Below are 25,501 nucleotides of genomic sequence, written 5' to 3' on the forward strand. Positions count from 1 at the left end.
TAACATACTCAGTTCAGGCACTTTCTCAGTAAAGAGGTCCAGGGCTGTTCTGCTGTTGACTCATTCATGATCAGCTCTGGTTTTGTGATATCATCCAATAACTAAAGTGTAAATGCAAGGGAGGCATGGCTATGTGTTTTAACGTATTTCAAAGGTTTTTTTTATTTAAAGAAGAGTCTTAGGTTCTCTTCTCCCCAGATATGCAGGTTTTTGGACACCATATTTTCCACTACTTTGGTTATACAAGACTGAGAAGGAACTTATATTTTCCATGAAATAGGGACATTCAGTGATGACTGAAGATTAGTAAGTCAGTGTTTGGTGTGGCATGAATAAGAATATCCAAGTGGGAGGGAATTCTGAGATTTCGATCTGAGCACTCAAATGCACTCAATCTGAAGCACAGGTAGAAGTCTAAACCAAAATTTGAAACTACCCTCAAAGTCAGCACCTGTTATTTGAAGACACTTTATACTCACTGAACAGATCAAAAAAAAAGAGCAAGCAAAGCAAAATGAGGTAATGAGAGCCAAGCAGAGAACATGTTCATAGAGGGGAAAGGGAAACTGAGACATCTGTCATTAACATCTGACTTGGATGTCTCTTAATGGGTTTATATTCAGTTCTGTGTTATTCAACTGTAATTACTACAAAGAAAGAGTTTTTATATCTCAGAATATTCCGGGTTAGAAGGGACCCACAAAGATGCTCAAATCCCATTTGAGTGAACAACCCACAGGGGATTGAACCCACAGCCTTGGTGTTAGCACCACACTCTCACCAAGTCTAGAACAAAAACATTTTGGGTTATTGCGTGGTGTTCACCAGAGAGACAAACTCTAAGGAATTTCATTTCTGTGATATTCTTACACACAGATTTCAATCTTCAGTGATGCACAAAATAAGAGCACTGGGATTTTCAACAGCAATTCCCATGAGTATCCAGGCAAGAGAATTTTTTAAACCCCTTGGTCCTTTTGAAACTCTCTGCATGCAGTTTCAGGGTAATGTTTTAAAAAGCCTGGTAGGGAATTCTCTAGAAAGCAAAAAGTTATATTTCCTGATATGCACATATGCAAACCCCTGTCTCCTCCATCCACATGTACCAAAATGTTGCAAATTTAGCCAAAAAAAGGTCAAACCCATAGCTGCAAGAACGTACTGCATGCATTTATGTAAATATTTTCAAAAGACACATTATGCAGGTAATCCAACATAATCATAAAGAGGTGAATGAGATTCTGATCCTGACATTCAGCTACCCAAAATAAGTGCTTAAGGATTGGAAAGATGGCAAAGAAGAGAGGAGACAGTAAAAGTGCTAAAAGCATTGTAGGAGCCTTTATATTTTATATTCAGGTGGAGTTTGTCATGAGCAGCCCAGTTTCTTTTTGCACTGAATAATTCCCATATCACATCTCAGATACACATACCAAAGACAACTTTCTAATCTTGCAAGTGTGCTTAGAGAGAAGGAAGAGGAGAGCAAAAAATACCAATAATAAACTACCCCCTTCCCCTTGTCCTCACCTTACTGGCCAATACTTCTCATTTTTATCAAATACCTGAGGAATTCTCCTCCTAGACAGAGGAGAAGACTGAAAGGAGGTAACTGATTTGTATGTGCATACTGTTGTGCTTTTATTTTATAATTTAAAATCAACTTTTTATACATATGTTTCTCCAATAACAGGCAAAACTGGAGTTCTAGACAAAAATGTGTCTAGGATCTGCTACATTTATTTGCTTGTTAAATGAATTTTATGTTAGAGAAGACTCTAGATGTCAGAAATCATTTGTCCTCAAATTCCTCCCAGTTTTCACCTCAGAAGTGTGGTGAACCACAAAGTATTTGAGCTGTTTGTCCTTCTTCCTCACCTCACTCTGCTTGACATTAGATCAGCAGTGCTGTGAACACCATGTGACAACAGTACTGAGCTCAAGACTCAAAATCTAAATTTCACAACAAGAAAATTAAGTTTCAGAAACATGAGACTGGCTATATCCTTTCTTTGGCCATATTCTGTTCTTGCTTCCATCCTATTCACTAATTTATTTCTTCCTCAGTCTTGTAGTCGCTCTCCCAAGCCTTCAGTGACAGCTTTTGGAACCTTAAACCAGTCTCAATCAGTGGATTGAGGTCAGCTGTCAGATCCATGGGATCAGAAAGATCAGAACACATTTATCCAAATTCCAAGTGCAGTGCCCTATTCAGACAGCTCTGGTGCCTGCTAGTTATCAGGTGGAATTGAAAACAAAAGTTATATTAAAAGACAGCAGGATCGTTATTTCTGCTTTCTGCCCCACCTCCTCAAGTGCCTGGGGTCATTTTCCACAACAAAAATGAAAGCCCTTCTTGAAAGTGTTATTGTGCTAAACAGCAGTGGTTAATTTCTTGCAACTAATTAGTTATTCAAGTGAAAGTATAATGATCCTCCAACATGATTGAAAGTACTTCAACAGAGTTTCCTGCTAACAGCATACTTGTAGAAAAGATGCAATAAATCAGCAGGGTTATGGAAATCTTTAAACAAAGCAAGTCTATGACAGGAACCCATTAAAGATACAGCCACGCAATATTTATGCACCTAGCTGACTTCTGCTTTTAACCCTGCACTTTCAGCCAGAGCTTTTTAGCACCTGGGTTGTATTCAGCAAGAGTGAAACTCATCCTGTCTGCTAAGAGGCAGCACAGTGTCTCTGCTTTAGGTTCAGAGTACAGTTACCATAGGGCTTAAGGGAGGGAACCTCCCTCCAAATGGAATTTCATCCAGATATTTCTAAATAAAAATACAAATAGAATACCTTTGAACTGCACAGAAAACTAATCTGTGAGCCTCAAGCTCCCTGGTTACCTTTAGCAAGAAAAGAGGCAGGTACTGATACAAGAATGGTTTATAAATCAATTTATAAACAAAACTCCTCAGGATAGGCAAGATCACCTATGATTGTTCAGATTATGATTTGTGATTAGGAGTGTTTACCAAGATGGTAATAGGGGATCTCTTGAGACTTACAGAAAGTTCTGACTGTGTAAAATGCCATCCACTTGTTTTCAAACCTACTAATTCCTTACAGGGTTCGTATTTAAGTGTATTATGTACTGCAGAAAAGCAAGACTGTGGTAGCAAAATTAATTTTGATAATGTTTGAGGCTTCTGGGCACTGCAGATGTACTGATCTGTTTAAATCTCCAAAACAAACAGGTATTTGCCTTTCTTTTTTCACATTAAACTGTCTGCATATGTGCTTGCATGCATATTTAAGCAACATGCAAGTGCAGGTAAAGCAAAGAGAATGATTTCATTTATTAATTTATTGGGCTGTACATGCTTTCTCTCATCCCATTTACTTGTTTACTTCTTTGCCAACCTCCCAGTCACTCTTCCTGCAGTTTTGAAAGACAGAATTTGAATTCACAAACCAATTTGAGTTGAGGACTCAAATACCATTTCCTGGCCTAACTTTTCTTGCTGCAGCAAATGGCTGTAAAAAAGGAAAATCTTGCTGCTGTGAGGCTGGAAAAAGAAGACTTCAGGGAAAGATCTAGGAATTGCAGTTTACTTGGGACTCTGGGAGGTGGGGATGGAAGGACAGAGAAAAGGAAACCAGACATCACTCCCCCTTCCTACTAAAATCAACTGCCTTCACCATAGGTTTTTGGGCCAATGACCACTTTCAACTCACACCTTCTGTTGGAAAAATAAATTAGGAGTCCAGCTTTATTTTGTCAATAGAAAGTTTAAAGTGGTCACTGGAGCACAAAGCTTTTCAAAGGGTAGCTGAGCTCAACAAGGACAAGGAGGAGGATGTTGAGAAAGCCACAAAAACACAGGCAGATTACAAACTATTAAAAGACATGCCGTTTTTCAATAATAAAGATAAGGCCTTTAGAAAAGTTCTGGTAATTTCTATCTATGTATTGCGAGCTATTTTTTCTTTAGAAGAATATTTATTACTTAAAAAAAAACCTCTGCCGGAGCAGGAAAATGTATTTTGTGTTTATGTGTGTTGGTCTTGATTAAAAAGAGCCACCAGAACATGGTATGCTAACTGGGCATTTGCTCCCTGAATACATGGGATTATGCTTCACATTTGTGCTGTAAATCATTGGATCCTGTACAAGTAATTGTACTGCAATGGGTTTTGCTATGCTAAATATTTAAACTGCATGCCCAGTCCTTCAAAGGACTGCGTTTATTCTGTGTTCAGAGCTTTTTAGAGTTGAGTCAATAGCATATTTGTTTTGAATGGTTGTTCCTAGATAACAGTTACAAAAATCCAAAACTTGTTTGCATCATTTAACATGCCTAAGAGCTTAACTTGAGACATGAAAAATGCCACACAGCAAGCAAGCAGAAAAATGCATTCCTTTAGAGTAGTCTCTACTGGTGAAAAGAAGTTACACCACCAAAAAGCAAAAAGATTGTTTTGCCAACTCTGGACCAAGAATTGCAGTGTTTTCAAACTGGAGCAATGACAGGCATAAAAAGACTTCAAGGAATTTCCTCTTCTCCCTGAAGACAGTCATGAGCCTTTCCACTGCCCCAGACTTCATGTAGTAGTGACTGCAAGGATGGGTGAGTCTCGTGGGTCCTGAGAAGAGGCCCTTGTTTATCAGAGTGTGCAAAGTGTGGGAGAGAGTCAAAGCAAACCAGGCAATTGCATCAGTCCTAGGAAAGCTGTTCCCATCTGAGCAGCACCTTCAGCTCCCACAGGCAGCTGCAGCAGCTGTGCAGCAAATGCCCCTGGCCTCCTTTCTGAGCTTGCACTGCTACCTTAAGAACAAGAACACTTTACACAGAGACACTCATAGAAGGTCCTAGACATTCTCAATTGCATTTGTGGTCCAAATACTGTAAAGTATGGTGATGTTTTTGGGAACAAAGATGGAGCATAATTTCTCATCTGTTTCAAATTACACATAGAAAATACAGAGGATGTTAGTAACAAATGGATTTGCATACAGAAATTTCACAAAGGAAAAAAATTGCAGAAATGCCAAAATACAATTACAGCAAAGGAAATAATGCAGCCAGGCCATGATTTACCCTCCTCACATCTTCAGAATCACAGTTCTAATTGTTAGAATCCAGCACAGCGTATTAGACACAGGATTTGAAAAAGAAAGCCTTTGATATCTCTGTGCTACCTGGAGAGCTGCTGATACCTCATCTGGAAGCAGACAGAACTCAAGAAGGTGCCTCTTTTCCAGTGAAGACGTGACTTCCCCTGCAAGGGCCTGGGGCACTCTGCCTCCAATGCTAATAGCCTGAGCTGTGTGCAATAGCCCTATATTGTTTATATAGCACTTCACATGTTCAAAGCACTATGAGATATCAGCCATCACTGCACTTTTATGAGGCTGTAAGTATTACCCACTAAACATCAGGGTTCAAATGGCTTGCTCTTGATCAAAAGAAACTTTGTGCAGCAGGACCATAATTATTTGAATTTGGTAATTCTCACAGACCATTCCTATGGCAACACAGAAAGAAGAGGGGGGAGGGATATTAAAGCCAATTGCTATTGCACTCTGCTCTGGCAGTGAGATGGACACGTGGAGGATCTCTTAAGCAAAACTACACTCACAGCACCTTTTACAGAAAATTCTAGAAAAGTATTTTAAAAATCAGGAGCAAAAATTAAACAAAAGGCTTTGAAAGCCCACAAGCATGTTTTTCTAAATGAATCTGTTTCACATATTCATTGTGAAGAACATAGAAGACAACATGCAAATGGTACTGAAGTACTCCAGAAATCCTGAAAGGGGGTTCTGAATTCATTCCAAAGCCATTTGGGAGTTTTTATACCAAGAAGATTAGTAGGCAACTTAAAAGCAACTCCATTTTCTGCAGAAAAAGAACTAGTCTCATGTCTTATGGCTGACAACAGTAGGACTCAACTTTTAAAAATACAGAATGTTTTTGCTCTCCATTTTTATACATATGTTCTTCCCATGAAAATTCAGCTATGCTGACATTTATATCTCTAGTCTCAAAGTATCAAGGCTCTGTTCCTGAAAAAGAATACACACCCAAAGGAGATGTTGAAAAACAACCAATGTATCCACAGTACATATGACAACCAAATAAAAGCTTGACATAAATGCTAAACAGGATAGATGCTGGAGATTCTCCTCTTTACAACTGAAATTGCTTTATCCAAAAATCCTAACATTGGGATTGAAGGCAGAATAAGAAAGCTCTTGTCCTTTCCATGCTGTGCCCGTCCTCTCCTACAGCGTTGTCTTTCCCACCTCTCACATTCTGCCCCATGCACAGCCCTGTTTCCACACACCCTACATGTTTTCAGAGCACACCTTCACAGTTACTGGCCTTAGAATCACGTGGGAAATACATCAGGCTGCTAAGACAGAAATGTACACCACTACACACAGTCCAGATTCATCAAACGAGAAAAGGATGCCTGTTTAAAGCTATCACAGGAAGGGGGAGGGAAAGGAATTCTCTTCAAAGAGAGCAATGAATGCAGAGAGAATAACTAACAAAACCTTTTGTGTTTCAGCCAGGTTGATCCTGTTGCCATGAATATTTACCCTCTATTTTACAACTTTCACTTGGCATTTTTCAGGTACAGGCCACACAGAACTATCTCTGTGCCAGATTATGCTTGCAATTTCTACTGTTCTGACTAACATTGCCTTAAAAGTTAAATTACTGAAATATTTGCTAATATATTAAAGTTTAAGTATAACATCTATAGGTGAGCATTACTTCATGGATATTAATGTAAGAACCAGTTACCATACTCCATCTACTGATCTAAAAAACAGATGTTTGCATATGATTTATGGACACTGAAATATGTGCATATCTTCCATAAATAGTAATGTTTTCCAGTAACAGAGTGAAGAATTGTGATCCAACAAACTGGGAAATTGCAGGCAGTATTAGAATTTATTTACCAATTTCTTGGCTTTAAAAAAAGAGCAAATCTCATAGAGCCAGGGCCTGAATCCCATATGCTGGAAAAGTGCTTGCAATTTCAAACAGGACTAGCTACATGAAGCAATAAATTGCAGCCAGGCTCAAAAGGGCAGATATAAGTTCCTTTCTGAACATGAGTTCAACTATGATTTGTTAAATAAGAGTAACAATTTATATTGATTGAGGTGCAATAAGTCTAAACAGTAAGCAAGAAGTCAATATTACTGTGTGTACTTTCACATTAAATTTGGGCTTGGAAGTTTCTTTAGTATCAAGATTTAACAAAATACTAATCAGGTAAAATTCTAATGGGCAAAGCATAGTTTTGAGCTCTGCAATTAAATTATTTCTGGAAGCGTAATCAAATATTTGATTGAACTGATATCACTGCTGCTCCTCACATTTGTTCTGTTCCTAAATTAGCTTGGCTAATCAGTATCCCACCTCATAGCCTGTGCTGTAAACATGTAATATTAGCTGATGGGTTCCATTTCAAGAGCACAGTTAATTTTTGGACAGCAAACTTACACAGAAATGTTTAGAGATGTCACAGTCTCTGGGCCATCAGAACTCTGAAGAGACTGATGAGCTTCAGATCACTCTGTGTGGGCTATGCATATTGAACAAGTTTTGATTTAGTTTAAAAACCAATTTTGTGGACAATGTTTCACCTCAAAGTGTTTTCTGGTTTTCCAGCCTCTTATTCTATGAGTAAGAACCAGAAATGTACAAAAAAAAAAAATCTTTGCAGAATGCAGAACTGAAAAAAGGCAATCACAGTTTTTTGCTCCTGTCTCAGGCTGGCATGCACTAGTGCTTCAAGATGTTGTGCAGCTGCTGCTTTTTCCCAGAGATGGCTGTATTTCAGTAAATGGTGAAATACTCCCTCAAATGGCTTTTTTTTTCTAGCAGAGGTTCACAGAGATGTTTCCATAGGTCTAAGGCAACGTGAAAACATGGTGATTGTGTGGTTAGATTTCTGGAAAAACATTAGCCTTAGATTTACTGCATCAGTAATTAGGAGCTGCTGCTACACTCCAGCTCACCACAGAAATAACTGCAACTAATGTCCGTGGAATACAGGGAGAGTCTTGGATTACAGTGATTGTTATTTGATTCTGTTCTTGCAGTTTTTAAGATCACAGAAGAAACAAATACTTTTCATTTTATCCTCTTGATAGCTGCACAGGTTTTTTACTTTCAGCATATAACTCAAAGTCATCTAAGAACAAATTGAATTTCTAATAACTACAGTCAACTGGATTTAATTCCTTTCTGTGGAAGCACAGCAGAGTCAATACTTACTGGGATTTAGTATTACTGCTGATTTATTGAAGGTAAAATGTCAATACAACATGAAAATTTGTCATTTTAGAAAGGTTTAATAAAAAAGATTAACACAACAAAAAAAATTGAAAATACAAGAACCAATAACTGATCATTGTAATTCACTTTTTTCCAGATGAGCATCCAGGTGTCAGCTGGTGTAAATGCAGATGCCACTGACGTCAGTGGAGCTGTGTCAGTTTACTCTAGCTGAGAATCTGATCCCAAGTATGCCACTACCATTTTTAGATGCTGCCACTGGAATTCACTTCTGCAAGACAATTAAAAGAGCACATCCACACATTGCATTTCTTCCTGTCCCCAAATGTATAACTGGAAGTCTGTTGACAGACTGTGGGAGAGGACAAGTAGGAGGTGGAAGTAGCCAACAACTGCATCCATGAGATAACTTTGCACTATCAGTATGAACACTGTTCTGTTGTCTTCCTTTTATACAAATGATTATTTGGCTTCAAAAAGTTTTAACTCCACCTTCCACTAACAAACAATTCCATGTCAGCAAAGAAAAATGATGCTGTAAACCACATGGAGTATCTACCTTGTAAATCTGTTAACGTGGTATTTTAGCCAGTATACAATCTGCATAGACTGTTTCAATGCATTGTTAGAAAAATCACCTAAAGCTACAAGAGCCCCAAGGCTGGGTTCTGTGTATTCCCCTAAGAACTTTCTCCTGAGCAATCTCCCTGCTGTACCAGCAAAAGGATTGGTAACAGATCTGGAGCAGCTGTTGGAAGTGGCCTGCAAGCCAGCCTTCTCCCTGGCTGACATCTTTCATACCTCATCCAGCATTTGTGTGGGCAAGAGAGGAGGAAGAAAGGAAAAGGTGGGGCAAGGAGCAGGGCAGAGCAGTACTTGACAGCTCCACCATTTCTAAGCAGGGAGAGAGAGCTTTTGTCTCTGTTTCACATAAAGCACTTGTTAACATGAGTGCATTGTATAACAGCTGCCCAGTATTAACCAGGACAATGACATTGGAATGTTGGTCTTTTGATTCAACATAGCAAGGTCAAAATGGAAAAGGTAATTAATTAGAGCTGAAGATGCAGTTTACATAGTATTGAAGTAATTGTCTATTTGTGCAGCACAACAGCCATATCTTCAATTTAGGTCAGGCCATCAAGAGGAGGAAAAGGATGGAAGACTGAGGATGAGATGCTCTACTTCACACAGTTGCCCTCTGGAAGGACTTGCAAAGGCAGTCACTTAAATTAAGTACAGGTCATCAGCCAAGATATCTAATCTATTCCTAAGACAGGCAGCTCTAGCAGTCCAAATCCCTATGGCCTTTGCAGCAACACTATGAACTACTTCCTCATGTACCTCTGTCAATTCACATTAGGTTCCAGGGTTTTTTTAAAGCGATATTTCATGTACATCATGACCCTATTGCTCAAAGCAGGGAAAGTGCTTTGGTTTATTTATGACCTACTAACCTTAAATTAAAAAAAAAAAAATACATCCAATCTGAATGTTAGCATAAGCATGCAGATCTGAAATAAAATTTAAAATAAAGCTGGCATTTGTAACAGCTAGCTAAGCCTGGTAAGGGATTTTAAAAAAACATGAAAACCAGATGAAAGCATATTTACCCTGCATAACCTGCACACATCAGGAATCAGGGCTGGAACCCAGAAATACCTTTTGTACTTAGAAGTTTCAGCCTATTTCAGAGGGTAGGTAACCAAGGAAATACTGAGGTTTTCCATGATGGAGGCTGGGGAGGCATTAATAACAGCCTGGGAAAGTAACTCCTTCTAGGATGTAATCCACCCAGCCACAAGCCCTGCACAGCTCCTCTCCTTCCCCTGCACCCCATCCCAATTGCCAGATATGAGCCAGGCAATACTGAAACATGAAGTGACAGCTGGAAGGAGGGAATAAGGGCATAGGAATGATTACTGTGAGAAATGACATACAAAAAACAAGCTTGTAATAGGGCAGATCTTAAACATGAGCAACCCTAACCCATAAAGTTGATTCATTTGGCTCGAACAATGTTGACCTGATGCCCATGCACATAAGACTGAGTTGGAGAGCCTTATTCTCTCATCACTCGTGCTAGTGTGCAGAGGTCTTCTCCTAACATCCATGGAATCAAACCTTTGAAAGTTCAGTACAAATAAATGGAAAAATAATCAAAGCTAAAGCATTGGCAGCAAATATCCTGTGCTGCTGTATTGGGAAAGAAAGGTGGGCTGTCACATTTAATTAAAATCTATTTGATTTAGCTATATTCATTATCACAGTGGCCTTCATAAACAAAAAACATCTAATCTACCATAAAGAAGAAAATTCATTGATTCTATTAATAACTTTCTTTTAGTTATATTAGATGGAAAACACTGAGTTAAACGATGTAATAAATACCTCTAGACACAGAGCAGCTAGTTGAAAGAAACACTCAGGACAAAGTCCTTGCCATAGTGTTTGTTCACAAAAATAGGCAAGGGCAGCACTCGGATGAACTCCAGTCCTTTAGTGTGGCTTCCCTTAACACAAGTACAGACAAAACCCCAAACATTTATAAAGCCTTATAAATAACAATGGATGGATGAGAGAGAGAGTAGAGGGCATCTTTAACCAAAGGATAAGGTAAACAAACAAACAGCAATTCATATAAGTCAATGAATCAGTCACACAACTCCAGCACAGTTAAGAGTGGACCTAACAAAAGAATTCTGACAAGCTGAGCTTCAAGAGCACCCTCTGCATAAGAACTCTGCTCATAAACAAAAATAAGGTAAAATTTCTGAATTACCATGTTTTGCCTTCTTATCCAGCCTCTAAAACCCTTCTAACAAACAACAACTACAACCTTATTTTTTAAAATTTTTTTATTAATAATTAGGACAATCAAGTTGGAAAGCTCAGAGGATTAGGAAAAAGTGCTATGTTACTGCAGAAATTTTTAAGAACAAGGACTTTACTGTGTGATAATCACCTAGATGTGCACAGCATGCTAACATGTAAAAAAAATGAAAACAAATATATGTCAAGCCTTGTTATACATTCACCTCTTTTCCTCCTGAAAACTATCATAACAGGTTCTGTATGTGAGAAAATTTGTAAGGAAATGAAGGCCTTCTGTCTCTGAGATTTTTTTTTTTAAATCAAGCCTTCTTCTTAAAAAAGAAAATTTCTTTTTTACCAATCCTAAAGTTTTAATCCAATTGAACCATGTCAATAGAAGAAATTTTGCTCAATTGAGCAATCCCTAATTTGCAACACTAATTTCTAAAACTCTTAGCCAGCTCTGTTCATTTATGGGATCTCATGTTTTGTCTTACTGTGAAGTTCAGTCTTGTGAAATAACAGACAACACTAATCCACTCGTGCCTGTTTTTAAAGCCTGAATAACTGGAACACATTTTCTTTCCATAGAAAGAAGTCTTGGAAACTGCCAGCCCCTTGCAGAAAGACTGAAACACGATGGGCAGAGAAGGGTGTTGGTGTTGGTAAGATAAAAACAATTGAAGCTGTATCATCTGTATGATTAAAATCACTGTGTGAATTTTGATTTCCCCCCCTACTTTCAGACATTTGAGGATGCAGTGAAGGCAATGGAGTTCTGTTGTAGTGGTTGCTTCAGTGAACATTCAACGCTGTCGGTGAGTTTGGAATTAAAGTGAAAACCATCGACCGTTGATTGTACCCTCCAGCTAACCATCCTCCTCCTTACTTCATGCTTTCAGGCCTTAACACCGAAGATAGCAACCTAACCATCATATGATGTTTCTCCCTCACCCTGCCAAGCTTTACAAAAAGGTCACAATCAACATTCATTGCTGTCGGTGGGTTTAACTATGTGGACAAGCTCACTGAACAATGAATGCAACTGTGGCCCCACATTGTACAGTTGTCGTTGAGAGGAGCAGCAGCTCTGAAGGCAATAGTGAGAAGCAAACACTTCTTATAAGCTACGGTTTTCTGGTCAGAAAAATAGTTGGGAGTATCCACTTTTTGCTTGCTTGGTTTTGAGTGTGTTTAACTTAGCTGACTGGAAAAAAACCTTGCTGCCTTTTTCTGGGGTGTTGTCCTCACAGAGTTCAGTACTGTTGAAAATATGAAAATTCTTATTTAGTATGGATGCAGAAAAAATAACAGGCCAGGACGCTCTGTATATCCACTCTGACATAAGAGGAAAAAATATTTAATTGTCATTTAATTAGGCATTATTGAAGAGTTCGAAAGTTTATCCTATACTTGTCATGACAAGTACAACTGGGAACAAATGGGATTTAAGAGTTACAGATAAAAATGTTATATCAAGAATATTAATTTTACATGAAACTGATTTTAAGAACACATACTATTGCATTTGCTGTTTTTAGGGATCTGAAAGATTACAGAGAAATGTAATTCAGAAATAATAGCGGAAAAGAAGTTAAGTTACAAAGTTACTGTAAACTGAGTACCTATGTTATGCTTTGAGTTTTGTTATAAGAAAATAAAGTGTAAACAAGCTCACAATTGTGTCCTTATTTCTTTACAACCCTTTATAAACCTGGTTAGACACACTGAAGGACCAGTCTACATTTCTCACTTCACACAACCATCCAAGGTAAGTTCAGCCTTTAGACTCAGTGCAGCTCAAATACTCTGCAGCAGGAATTACTTTAAAAAAAAAAAAAAAAAAATCAGGAAAACTCACAGCATATCATCATATAACTTTTCTCTTTATGGGAGTGTTTATAAGCAGTACTTTAACCTTACTATTTAAAAAGTTTCCTCAGCACATCAGTCACACAAGTTCTCGTGTACTGAGCTTGCTTGGTTTATCCATGTTTCACTGAGTAGAACTGACCAGCATAAAAGTGTCAAGGCTATCGTGGGGCAATACATCTGTAGTCACTTCTTGAACTGTTTTCAGTGTAATTAAATAGTAAAAATGCACTTCAGTCATGAAAGAGATCAGTCCCTGTCACATGTGGAACTCATATCTATAGATCCCACACTGCAGTTCCTCAAGAAACATAACTAAACTAGCAAAATAAATCCTGTGGATTATTTGGATATTATTTAAAATTGATGTTTGGGAAGATTATCTTTTCTCATGCCAATATTTACTGGAGAAGAGCCCACATGGTCAGTTGTTCACTGAATACTATCATGGTCAGAGACAGAAGAGTAAAGCATTAAAAGGAAGAGTTGCTGTGGATGAATGATTTCTGAGCTGTTCAGAGATAAGCCTGTATCTTTAGGTTTACCCATACCTACAAAAATGGGAATTTGAATTACTACAGACTTACATATTGCAGGGAGATAAAGATCATATTAAAAACAAGATTCAGAGGTATATGTTCTGTCTAGAAGGAGAAAATTTCAAATTAAGCTGTAGCTAGTATGCTTTTGCTACAAAAAGTTCTTTACTGAAACTTAAAAAACAGATCTTCATTTTGCAAAACACTTATTGATGCTAGTTACAGATGTTTTATGTGTTTTTAACAGAGAAAATACTTATCAAAACAGAAGAATCTGGAAGTTCTTTCTACTGGAAAGAACTAATGTCCTGGAACATGAGTGGTTTCAGTATATATGTTTTCTCTGCTAACTGATAATGCCTAGATGATTAGCATTGAGGAGGGACAGACTCCATTCTAGAAAAAGATATAGTTACATCCTTTTATAAGGAAGTGTTTTTTCTCAAAATAGACATCTCTCCTGATTTTGATCATCCTTTTGTTCCATTCACTTACTAATGGAAGAACAGCTGCTCATACTCTACTAGGCCAGGGAGCAGAAACCTCAGCCAGCATTGACCTAGGCACAGATAGTTCACTCTCATTACAAATACAAAACAAATATTTCCACCTGGAGTGCAAGTTTTTACTGGTATCTGAAGAGGAGAATCTGCAGCACATGTCTTTTTAAAAGTGCCTAGCATGGGAATTTATCAGTGATTTTAGTTACACCATGTTTTCATATAGAAAAATGTCTCCTTAGTGCACAGATACATAGTACTTCACACAACTTGAAATCAGCCTCTACAGACTGGAAGAATGTTTTCCATTCATTGGAAAACAAACCCATTATTTCAACCCCCATTAGAAATGTTGGCTTGCACATGTTTCCTTATGCTGTGAAGCCACAGAACAGCCCCAATTTGGCAATGATAACTGTGATATACTGTGGAAAGGTTTCATGATAATTTTCATGGGTTTTGTTAATATCATACATATGTACTGAGTACAATGCCCACAGGCCACAGAAACATTCTAGAAAATTGCTCCTCGGTGTCATTGTAAATAATTCACTCACAGCAATATTTTTAGGTCAAGCATATTAAAGTTGCAGTAAATGCAATGGACCTTGACATAATAGGAGCACTGCTTTTACAGCAGTGGAGGAGGAGAGGGAATGCACTTCCCATCCATGAGAGATCAGTTGCTGTTCCCCAGCGTGCACATCACCGTGCTTGAGGACAGCAGAGGTGGTACTAAGGGCTTGTCATGGGGTTTGGAGATGTTGGGGTTTTTTTAATTACCTCTAAGTATTTTTTTTAATTACCTCTAAGTATTTTTTTCTCCTGGCTTCTGGCACAAGATGATTTAAAATATCCAACCCAACAGCTTCTGTATCAATTCTATAACTTCTGCTTAGAAAGACACTTGGTTTTACCTCTAAAACTACAAGTCAAAGAATTGCTGTGATAGAAATAGTCTGTGATATTCAGGACCATGGCAGGATGACTATGATAGACTTGTTTTTTGGCACAGCTGACACCATGGCACTAACATCTCTTGCTTTACAGATGGTGGAGTGACACAGTAAGTTAAAGAGTTAAATATAGAAGTCATTTATAGTTGAAATGGAAGCAGTATCTAGACAATTTTAGACTCCAGCCATGTCTTTCTGGGAAAAAAAAAAGAGAAGGCTCCTGCAACCCTGACTTTTACCTCATGTAAATACCTCTTTCTCTTGCCAACCACCTTTTGTTTCCTACTAATGTATATCTTTGTCACTTGCCAGAGTTACAGTGGTAACCAATTATTTTTCCAAGCAGCTACATGGTGACACCCGCTACAGAATAATTTTTACATCTTGCCTTCTCTTTTATTTAGGTTTGTGTCATTTTGTTTGAACTCTACTTTCTGTTTTCTCCCCATACAGCCTCCTTAAGCACAAGTGCCAGAAACTCAGACCACATTCCAAAGAGCCCAGCCAGGGCCAGCTGAAAAAATCCGATGTCTCTTTATTTTACAAGTAATCACTGATCCTTTTCAGCCAAAAAAAGCATTTGTAATGGTACCACACAGTTAACACATTTAAATTTATCTGACTTTATTCCATAGATACAGTGTCCACAAGTTCTTTCCTAGTTTAAAATAGATTATTTCATCTCCTTGAAATGCAACACTTGCAATTTTTTTCAACTCAAGAGGTTTTGGGTTTTTTTTTTTTTAATATAGCTCCGCCTTTCCCCTCTCCCCCAGAATCACTAATGCTTTGAAAATTAGTGTCAGAAATTACTTGGTAACACATAGTATTGGGAATGAACTTTGAATACAAGAAGAAGTCTATCATGATTTAATTAAAAAAAAAAAACTTTCCATTGTACTGCATTTCCCCCACATTATTTTAGGTACCAACTGCAAAAGAGGCGGCAGAAACAAGATTAACTTTTCCTGCTGCCTGCACCTAAAGGGTATTTACAAGCTCAGTATTTCCATGGCTGTGGGAGAGCCTTCACTTCATGACAACCAGTAATCACACACTGAATGCAAACACGTCTGACAAATGCACATAAGGGAAGGTTTATGTTTGAGTTCAGCAATTATTGATCTGAGGAGGAAACAGGGCAAGTCCTCAAATGGCACAGCTTTCAGATATAATTCTTATGAAAACTGACAGAAATGCCCAGCTTGTAGAGCTTCTTATGAGATTGTCTGTGCATTGCCACTAGAAATGAAAACACCCTCCTAACCCTAGGTTTGGATATGAACCAACAGCAGAAATTTAGGGAAATCTTCAGATACAGAAAATAATCCACACAAGCCATGAGCTAGAACAGAAACTGTCTATATTTCACAGTAAATCAGAAATAGTCCCCAAGTTGTGCAGACAGATACAGGTCCATGGTACTTGTGCTGATCTTTCCTGATTTTACTTCCTGAAAAAAAGCTACTTCCAAGATAGCCCAAAAATTTTTGATGTTTTAACAAATCTGCTTTAATCTACCAAATTCAAAGAGATTATAGTGAAACCTGACATAAATTTCTGGGGTTTGTTTTGTTGGGTTTTTTTGTTTGTTTGTTTGAGGTTTGTTTTGGTTTGGTTTTTTGTGGTTTTTTTTTTAAATAATCATTGTTTTCTCCATTAGGAATGCCACACTACACATTTATGATGGAAAACAAGTCAAAAATGGACCAGATACAACAAATCCGTGATAAGTGTTCAGAAGGTTCAAATACCAGGTCAGGTAAAGAGGAGAGAGAGCTGGAAAGCAACATGTGCCTGGCTTTCAAGATAGTGGAAGTTTCACCTTGCACTCAAGAGAAATTACAATATACAGTGTACCTCAGCTACAGTGTCACCTCTGGGTACCAGCAACTTGTCCCAATAATCATACTATTCAGCTAATTGAGTACATGGATCTATTATTTAGTGATTAAACAGTTAAAGAATTTTACCACAGGCATTTTGAAACACAGAAACAAAAATACAAAAATATTTGTTTTAGCTAGTGAGAGTAGAGTCCAGGTGGTTGCCCTCAAAAGTCAACATCACCATCTGATGTGTAAAACATTCCTAATTATCATAGAGTACACCCCATGCTAATTATTGTGCTTGCCTCAAAATAATGAGCACAATAAGCCTTGAGTTCATAGCAATAAATTCACATTTAAATGCCATCTAGTTCACCCAGTATCAATATGCTGCTGGTTACCAGACTGCTGGACATGAGGAAATTAGGCTCTCCTACAGACATGGCCAGCAAATGCACTTTAGGGAGGCCACAAACTGCCAGAGGGATAACAAAACTAAAGGAACTTTGAGAGACATTCAGGATATAACTGTAGGAGAAAGCAGGAGAAAAAAAACCAAACATTATTTTAAAGAGAGCAGCCAGCTGTGGCTAACAGCAAATCTTAAAAGAAATCTTTGTAGACACTCCAGCAATATCTCTGTACATCCCCAAAGCAATTGCAGTGGATTGTTCCAGAAGTTCATGCAGATCATGGTCTGCTACCTAATGAATTCAGATTCTCTGCTGGTTTTGGAGTCAACATACTTCTATCAGTTTCAGTGGAACTGTGCCAGTTTGTACAAGCTGAGGGTTCGGAAAGCCAACACACAAGAGAACTGTAAAAGAAGCATGGTCCCACACATCCTACACTGAGGGAAAATGCAGAGGTGGATGTCACTCATGGGGCAGGGGGAAGAGGAGAAACAAAGGAACATGTACTTGAAAAAACACATTTCCACCTACAGAGAGAGCATTTCTGCCCACAGACCACCCGTGGGTGCCCCGCACAAACAGCCCTTGTGCACTTCACCGCTCCATCGGTGCGGGGTGCTGCTCTGCAGGTACAAACAAGGAGCCTCAGAACACAACAGGCAGGAGAGCATTTTTAGGCAGAAACTTCTCACCCACATTATGATAATCTGGCCCTTGCCACCACATGACAGTCTCCTTTGCTTCATGAAGCTCAAGCTATGTGGGTGGGAAAGAGCTCACAGCTTATTTCTGGCTGACGATGGCTCCCACAGCACAAGTGTGTATATTTGAAGCAATGGCAGCCTGTTTCCTCTCACTCCCATCACATTGTGCACTTTCCATCATTTCCCATTATTTTGACACAGAGCTAGCAAAGTAAGCTGCTCATTGGTTACATTTGGGAAAAAAAAAAAACCAAGCAAAACATTATCACGTCTTTTAAAATACCTCCTGTCACAATACCCAGGGGCTTCTTTAGTTTGGGTGCCTATTGGCATCCCTCTCTAGCCTAGAGCTGCATATGGACTTCAGATGTGTATCAGCCTTTACAAGACATGATTTATGTTCTGCACAATTCAGGCAATGCAGGTATGTGTTCAAATGCTGGTAAGTGCTGCCTGGAAGTGCCTCCTGGAACCAGCTGACATGTATCAAGAGAGAGATAAGCAAACCACAGGTCTGCTCAAAGTGAATACCACAAACTGACTGTTAGGAGTGAAGTCTAAAAACAAAACCAACCAAACAAGAAAACCTCCCCTTCATCTCTCCATTGCTACACCACCTGTCCCATCAGTGCCTTTTGTGGATGCAGACAAACACTTCAGACACTTCGTCCTTGCAGGAGAAAAGTAATCCAAAACATTATGTTTCCTTGCTCCTTGTAGAGATCCCTATCTATATGGGGACAGGATTTCTGCTTTAAACCTTTTATTGAGATAAGACATTACTGTGTCTATTGCTAATTAGTCAGGAGCATTGCTGAGCAGTAATCCAAGTCTGAGACACGAGTGCCCGTGCAGAAGGGTTTGTTGCTTGAGCTTAGGCAGGTGCCTTTCCAGTCTTAGTACCTAGCACTCCTCTCTACTTAGGTGAGTACCAGAGTTGTATTTTCCCAAAACAGAAGTCTTTCCACTTTTTTTTTTTGGACGACACCATCAGAGTAGCTCAGGATACTCATGACAGAATTATTTGCCAGGAGCATACACCAGCCTTTGATGAGCTGAAACTCAAAATTAATTAAATCCAAGCGCCTAAAAATAATAAACCATGTTTTAAGGACTATTTGTAGTTAACAAAAAAATATTATCTTGTCTTCTTTCTATTACAAATAAAATGTTATCTATAACAAGTGTTATATAGGTATATCAAGTCTACAAAGAAATGTTCATCCCAAGTCAGTAAGATCACAGTAGCAGCTCGCTGCATTATCCTCCTCTAAGAGGGGGACCCACAGTTGAACAGGCAGACCCTCCACACGTGCTGAGAAAAGAACTTGGTATCTGTGCATGGCACCCAGAGATTGGTGGGTTCCTGATACAGGTGATGTATCTTCATCATCATCAGAAGCTGTAAGAGCCACTGTTAAAGAGAACACGGAGCACTGCAATATGAGCTCAGGCTCTGTGCTCACTTTGAGACTCGTTGGCTGCTACATTTTACCAGCTCTTTTGGAAATAAGGCTGCTCAGTAAATGCTTTCCAAGCTTCCACATATCTACAAGTCCCATCAGCTACAAGTGTAAATTTGCAAGCAATGGGAAAAACACACACAGAGTCTGATGGAATCTGTGGAGAAGGTAAGGCTGTCACCAGATGGCATTTTTAACTTCCGTAAAGCCAGATATTCTGAAGCAGCATCTGAATTTTAAATGCTTAAATTTTTTTCCATTTTCTTAAAAACTCCCAAAACACAGCATTTGCTCCTAGAAATAATCTTGTGATATTCTGTGGCTAAACCTCCAATAGCTCATTTTTCATGATTACATACCTAGACTATAAGAGCACTGAATTAGTACTTGGGTGCAGACTGCTCAAAAATTCAGTCTATAATGTCAGTAAATAAACTCCTTATGAATATAATTTTGAGTCAGCCCTAACAGCAGAAAAAATAAGTAGGTTGCCTGTTCCTTTCCTACAGGGAAACGTTGCCAAAAATATATAACTGTCACTTTTCATCTTTGGAATAATGTTAGCTACTGAAAAAAAAGATTCACAATGAGCAATTATGTCTTCAGCTTTCATGTCATTTTACATCATTCCACTATCAGCCATGCTCAAAAGCTTAGAGGCAACATTTAGGTCAGTGACTTTTGCAGGCAGTGTATTCACTGTTTGGTAATTAAATTAGATACACTTTAAATAACCAGATTCTGAAACAGACAGCAGCTTACAAACATGTGACCAAATGTATCACTGCCACTGATGACACTGGATGAGGAAAATTATGCATTTTAGCAATCATTAACTATCACTGAGGATTATAAATTTAAGGATTATGATATTAAGAATAACTGGATCAGCAAATCACTGCAGAGGAAAATCTTTAAGATGTAGCTAAAAGCCATACTGGAGGACTGACCTACTTTTCTTCACCAAGTTTTATTTATACATGTATAGAATTTTTTCATATGGTTAACAAAACACCTCCCACCAAGAAAGCTCTCAACTATTAATAAAACTAAATAGAGAATGAAATACTGCAGTAGATGCTCAGCTTTTAATAAGGTTTTAGCCTGCATCCCAGGCAATAGCTATTAGTGCTGTTTCAGATAAAACTTTAAACAGCAAAATCTTCACTTTATGTGGAATTTTTCTGGATAAATTATTAACTCTTGACATAAAGTTGGAATGTTAAAAAACCATTTCATATCAAACATGGCTCAGAGGCATCTATTTTGTAAAAAATACATAGCTTTGCCACTTTTTCAAACCTTGCCTTTGGAAATTAACAATAAGTAAGAAACGGGGGCTATAAGACATTCTCTTTGTAAGGAGCAGATCCCATAATTCTTCAAGGGACAAACAGACTTTAAAAAAAACCCAAAAACCAACACCACAGCAAACTAAAACAACCAAACCCACAAACACAGTAATTTAGAGAGGTACTATAAGAGGATAAGCAGTAATGTTAATGGACCAGAGCATACAAATGATAAGAACACAAGTTGAAGCCAGTCTGGTAATTCATGTGTTTTCCCTTATTTCTCCACAATAGCAGAGGCTGTTGGTATTCCACATTTTGAGCAGACTTCTGCATCCACAAGGTGCAATTCACTTTTTGTTACCTTAGTTCCCTTGCCCCCAAATAAGCATTCATATGGGAGTCTTGATTTGTGACAACTGCAAAAAAGTTCCAATTTTAAAACCTTGGTTTTTTTTCTTCTGGAGACTGAACCACTGGCTTTTTATTTCAAGATAGACACGAGCTACAAGGTACAATCCACAGCCACAGATTATCAAAATACCCTGTCCACCTGTGCCTGCAGACCACTAGGAACACTGAAGGCAGCCCCACGAGCTAAAGATATCACAATCCAATTGTAGCATTGCCATAGTTACTTCTAAGTCCTGAACTGGAAAATTATTCTTTCTGTTTGCAGGTCCTGCGTTGGCTGAAACACATGGAAAAACTGGCTTCGAGGAGGGAAATGCAGCCCACCACAAGTGTATTTCTGACTATTATAAAACACGAGGCCAAACAAGGGGTTTCTGTGTCCCTTCCCGTGCCAGAGGTTTGCAGGGGTGTCACACTCAGCTGCCAGCAGGTGTTGCACTGGGCAGCCGTGTAAAACACCTATTCACTGAACTCTGTCACTGCAGCTATGTGCTCTTTATGGCAAGGAAAACAGAGAAAACAAAGAGCCTGTTATGCTTTAACTTCAAAGCCTCATACCCAAGCTTCAGCTCTATACCTCAGGCAGTGCAGCCCAGAAGAGAGGCAGCAGAGTCTCAGGTAAAGATATTTTTCTGCTCTAATACCCTAATCTCTGTAGTACTTATAAGAGATTTGGGGGGGGGGTTCTTAATCTTAAATATAAGCATAGTGATAGCAGAAGATCATCTGACATTTGTCATTTGACTGACAAGTAAATTTTACTCTGAAGCTTTCCAAGTTCACAGCAAGGTTTTTTCTGAAAGGCCATAGAAGAACCTTAAGTTTACCCATAAGTGCTGCAAGAATCTTGCTGCACAATAACTTAGGAGACAGTGATCTTCCCAGTTTACAGTTATCATTCTCCAGTTGCACCAATTTCCTCTCCATCAGGGCAGACCTTTTATGAGATCCCTAAAGCCTGTGTGCAATATTTATTCTGTTAGTCTAATTAAAGGTATTACTATGTACATATTACTGTAGCTGTCCCCAGTGGTGCTTCACATCATAAATAACAGATGTGAAATGTTCTCCTACTGGGACAAGCACTAGTATCAATTCTTATGCTATCTCTTTAACCATTACAACACCTCACTGTTTCTTAGGATTTTTGTTCAAAGAAGAGAAAAAAATACGATGAAAATAATACTAGTTTGGGACAATTAAATTTACTAGATCTTCACAAGCCCATATAAAGACATAAGCATTTTGATTTGTAAAATGAAATAGTTTTACAACACAATGGAGAAGTACCAAATTTCTGATGTTTAATTGCATAGGACTGTCCCAAAGATTAGTCCATTAAAGATGGGAGAGGGGGCATAAGTTTCCTCAACGTACTTGCAGCTCCCTGTTCCCAATTTTATCCTTAATTGTAAAGCAAGCCAAGATGCTCAAATGCAACATCAGGTTCTCAGTGAACTTGTTGAGTAGTCGTGAATTGGGACAGAAGCTTGGACACCTCCCCTCAATAGTTCTTACTTGGAGGGCAAATAACTGACAACTGCCTCAAACCTTACTAGTACAAAGCTACATTATTGCTTCTCTCTTTTCTACAAGACCTATTATCCCATAGTACTGGAAATTTTACAGTTTGCTCCTTACAATCCTCAATACAACTCATTCTCCTCACATCCCAGGAGATTTTTAAAAGTTGTACCATTTATTCCAATATTAATCCAAGGAATTTAACTTCAGCCATGTCTAGGTTTGGAAAGACAGGTATCTGTCAGGCAAAACTGGAGTCTCCCTTGGAGTGGAGAATGTAAAACCCCCTCCCTCCGAATTATTACAATTTTGCAATTAGGAACTTTTCAGGCAAAGATATGGGAATAGGAGTAACAGTTCTTTACTAGGAATAATAAAAATGCAAATGCAGTAATAAAAAAAAAAAAACAAGCAAGCAAGCAAACAAAAAGTCCTAATTCTGGAGTCAGGAATACAACCTGACACCCTGTTGTCAGGGTGTTGGGAGCAGTCCAAATAAGTCATCCTGGAATGACAGATGTGGTTCTGTTGGAGTAGAGATGATCCTGAAGTGGCAGTGAGATAAGTTCAGTCTTCCTCTGAGAATCCCATGGAAAAAGAGAAGTGCTCTGGAGTCCCTGTGTCCCCATTTTATCTGGGTAGGGAATGGTTGTCTCCTCGCACTGGGTGGAGCATCTCACAATGGGATGAGGTGATGTCATCAGTCCTGTGAGAGGCCTTCAATGGCCCATTCACAGGGGATGTCCCTCGGAGGAGGATGGGTGGAGGAAGAGATAAGGAGGCCCTGCCTTATCTGGTGTTATCAGGTGTCCATTAACAGAGGGCATCCACCCTCTCCCCGCCTAAAGTTACAAGAGATAAGGAACAATATATCCCAACTGGTTTCAACAGATGAAAATAGAATACACATTTTTGGTTACATTTTTCAACCCAAGGCAAGCCAACAGACAGACAAAGGTATGACTCCCCTTACCCTGTTCCCACTTCTTAAAGATGTAAAAGACTGCTCCTCTTTCAGGAATCATCAGTCCTTCACTAAGCTTTTCAATCTTTCCTTGGAAGCATATCCTTCAGGCATTTTTTCAGGAAAAGGTTTGCTAGAGAAATTAGAGTGTTCCACATATGATTGCCACTGACAGCACTGGACACTTGGCAGTAGAAAAAAACTACTTAAGCAGAAGTACACCAGAACTGAAGAAAGACTTGCAGACAGACACACATGTCCCACTTTGTCACTGCAGAGCAATAGTGGAATGGAACAGGTGACATGTCCCATGGTGAAGGGACATGTCACCTGCAGGCACGGCTGGCCCCTAGGCAGCCGTGCTTTGGGACAGCAAGGATGTGCTCAAGTGACCCAGGCACTGCAGATACCGATGGCAGAGGGGGATGATGGTGTGGATTAGGTCAGGTAGGAATGGGAGGAGGAGGAGGGATGGTCAGGATTAAGGAACGTAGTACTGATAAAATATGAAAACAGCACTCCATAGACAGATTCTGGTAACAAGAAGTTTAGCAGGCTTGTGTAAAATGAAAACTTGAAAAAAAAAAAGCCATAAGAGAGAATACATCAGATGGTGTCTCAATACAGATTAAAAAATGTAATTCAACAAAAGGAGGTGAAACACTTTGCAGGAATGGGGAAAACAGGCCAACAAATGCCTCAGAAAAAGGAGCAACACCAACAACAGGCATGCAGCTGTTACACCCCTTTTGCTGCTCACTTCTATATTTGGTAACAGCCCTTTGCAATCATTAATCCCCTTGGGTTAGACAAAGGTGGCATACTGACAGCCAGCTGGGCTTACCTCTGCAGCAAAAGCCCTGTGAACCCAGGGACCCACCTTTTCCAGACCCTCATTTTTGAGGTTAGCAATCTGGCCCCATTGTCTCGCTGTGACTCCACAGGTCACACTCTGGACTGGAGTCACTCGAAGGCAGGCTTATGCTGGACCAGAGACTGGCAGCACCTGGCACATCACTGGCCTTACTCCCTTACACACAGCTAAAGGCACCTGTCCTGCTTCCCCTGCTCCCTGGATATTAGTGATGTAAGCACTCTTTGCAGTTCACTCTCAAAAAAAGCTTTCCTAAGTCTAACATTGGAACAACAATTGAGAGTTAGAAGGATCAAAAATGTAAATATATTTTGCTTGTACAACTACCAGATTTTCTTCCCCTCCTTGTGGGTATTTTTCAAATTTGAAGGAGTTGGCTGTTTTGAAGGAAAATAAAGTCTGAGAAATCCATTGTGAATTCTGGCAAATCAGTATTAGCCCTTTGTAGCCAGACCAGGATAAAAAGCCCTAAACTTTTCATTGCTCTATTTATTTATTGAAATATTTTGTCTGTGGGTGGAGTCTTTGAGGATGAACCTCCCATTCCTGCCAACATGCTGAGACAGCCATGCCCATGCACAGCTCCTGATGCCAGGGTCTCACCATGCAGTTGCCAGCACTGCCATATAAAAACAAATAGTCAAATTTTTATTCTCCACTTTGGTTAATCAAGACTTTTCATTTCTTTTGTTTTAAGAAATATTCACAATTTATACTTATGCTATGGCAACTCTTCACTGTGTGATTTTTTTTATATGCACAAGAGGATGTGCCTCATCCAGGAGGCTTTAGACAACAAGCCATAGCAGTACCTGGCTAAATTCTTTCACCCTCTTGAAATACTATTTTGAAGTTCCTCTGACCTAAGACAGTCATAGTAAGGCTGCTTTTGCTTTCTGCCTCAAAACTTAGCAAAAACATCGAAACACATGAACAATAAAGGCACTTGTGATTTTCTTACAAGCGGCAAAAACTGTTTTCCAGGAGTTAATTTTTTTTCATCTCAGTTCTCTTTTCTTTGAGCCAACTTCTTTTTTTTCCCAGACTGTTAAGAGTTCATAAAAAAA

The sequence above is a fragment of the Prinia subflava genome, chromosome 10 (genome assembly GCF_021018805.1).
Source record: "Prinia subflava isolate CZ2003 ecotype Zambia chromosome 10, Cam_Psub_1.2, whole genome shotgun sequence".
NCBI classification, from domain to species: domain Eukaryota; kingdom Metazoa; phylum Chordata; class Aves; order Passeriformes; family Cisticolidae; genus Prinia; species Prinia subflava.